Below are 2,571 nucleotides of genomic sequence, written 5' to 3'. Positions count from 1 at the left end.
GCCTGGGCGGCTTCTTTTGAGGTGGAGGACCCCTGGGCCGGACATCACTTCTAACTCCACATTGGTGACACATGGGAGTTTTAAGAGCCTGTCGATATGTCTTCCTCTGAGCTTGCCGATGTGGGCACTTAGGTCTGATGTCTCCTCCAGATCTTTGCTTTCTTCTATGGTGGTCACCTTAATCCTGAAACGCTCAGGCAAAGATCTTAGTATCTTTCGCATGAGTTTTACATCCATGATTGACTTCCCAAGACTCACCATCGAGTTTCTTAGGTCGTTAATCTTGGTGTAAAACTCTACGAATGTCTCTTCTTCGAGCATCTTAATTTCTTCAAATTTAGAAATCAACATTTGAAGCTTGGCAATTTTAACTAGTTTCGTGCCTTCATATGTTGTTTCTAGAATTTGCCATGCATCTTTAGCAATTTCACAATTTGAGATTCTTGCAAATTCATATGGTGAAAGTGCTTGACATAGAGCATGGAGGGCTTTATCATTGGAAAGCCGTGCACTTGTTTGAGTGATAGTAATTTCCTCTGCTTCCTTTGGTTTAATCCAACCAGTTTCAACAATTTTCTAGATGTCAATTGATTTTAAAAAGAGCGCATGCGGGCTTTCCAATAGCCATAGTTTGTCCCATCAAAGGGCGGAACTGAATTAAGATTTTGAGACATGATAAAAATGAAAGAAGAGAAGTTGAAGTCAAGAGATCACACTCAAGAAATAAATTTTAACCAGAGTGTACCAAGCTCTGATACCAATTGAAAAATAAATATTTGATTTCTAAATACCAAGTGTGTGTTCGTGTGCAACAAAATATCTTTGAAAATAAATAATGACTTCTAAATTACAAAGTGTGTGTTCGTGTGCAACAAAATATCTTCAATGCGGAAAATAAAAAAGACAAGATATTTGTTGCCGAAGTGGAAACTCTGTGAAGAGAAAAACCACTCCGGGGCAACCAAATCCAGGAAATCCACTATCCAAAGACAAAGCAAGTTACAAAGCGCTCGTACTCACAAAACCTATGGCAACTATCATACCTTTAACTATAACACGGAGCCCATCGTGAACGCTTCCCAACCAAGTCTCCTACTTAAAGGGGTCTTTGATGGAATCCTTTACCTTAGGGCTGACCCGTAAGATAGACTTCACACAAACTATTGAGCACACACCGGTAACGGCTAGAGAGCTAGCGAATCTTCAATTCTCCCTAAACACCCTCTCTAAGCACTATGGATTTCTATATTGAATTCTTATAAATAACAAGCCTAAAGCCATCTAGTTATAGGCTTTAGAAAACCTAATTCTAGACAAATTTGGACTTTGGCTGTGAAGTGTCCAGACGGTAACTTACCCTTGTCCGGACGGTCTTCTACGACCTCATTTCCAGAATAGCTCGATTCTTCCCATAATAGGACTACGTCCGAACGGCTTGGCCAAGCGTCTGGACGGTCTTCACTGTCACTCATTTCCACGTTCGTAAAGGAAATCTAGAATATTCTGGAAAGCTAGGTAGCGTCTAGATGTGTTGGCACATCGTCCGGACGTCTAGCAGAAACTTCCCAAATAATGTCGACTGAAATCCAACTCCATGTAGAAATTGGAGAAGCTTGGCCTAGCGTCCGAACGATGTTGCTCTGACGTCTGAACGTCTTCAACGCTAAAGCTTCTAGACACTGAAGGGCGTCCAGACGCCTTAAAGGCCCATCTAGATGGTTGCATAGGAATGTTGTGCAAATATCTACCTAAATAAATAGGCAAATGCTTGTACGTTTTACTCACAAGTACACAAGATCAAAACGATAGTATAATAGGCAAATACGAGATCATTCCCATGAGGATTGGTAAATTATGATTAAAAAGATATTCCTAAAAGAGATATGTTGAATAAGACGGGATAAAATATTGAATTAAAAATAATAAGAAAAAAAAGGTAGGGCTTCGATATCTACCGCTAATCATACTCAAATAAGATTTGCAATATGTACAATACTACAATCATAACATGCTGCTTAATGCTTACCAGCCACAAGGGAATGGTATCTTCTCCTAAAGCTATTGATTTCCCTAAGCAACGAGTTAGGCATGGTATCTACTCTAACTCTTTTCTTCCTTGAAGGATTTAGCATGGTATCTACTAAATTGTTCTTCAAGAAAGCATAAATCTATGGAAATCGGTAAACACACTCAGATTGGAATATCGTATCTATTCCAGTTGTCTTTATGTTGATTAATCTAAGAACCTGACAGGGTTCTTTCGTTACTCTATTATGCCCAGGACTTGGTCATCCAAATTGACATAAATAAAAAATCCCTAACACATGTATATGATGGTCGAACATAAACGTGCGAGGAATTCATGAAACTAGAATTAATCAAGTTAAGCATCAATATATAAATTGTAGCAAAGCAAATTGAAAAACTTAAAGAGACATAATTAGGGCTTCAATCGAGACCTAACTAAAGTATTAGTTACAACTAATATTGACTAAAATTATATACATACAGAAAATAAATAAAGGAAGAAAGAAAAACCAAAATCCTTCTTGAAGTAGCCTCTAATTATTC

The sequence above is a fragment of the Alnus glutinosa genome, chromosome 5 (assembly GCF_958979055.1).
Source record: "Alnus glutinosa chromosome 5, dhAlnGlut1.1, whole genome shotgun sequence".
NCBI classification, from domain to species: Eukaryota; Viridiplantae; Streptophyta; class Magnoliopsida; order Fagales; family Betulaceae; genus Alnus; species Alnus glutinosa.
Note: the sequence above shows the minus strand (reverse complement) of the source record.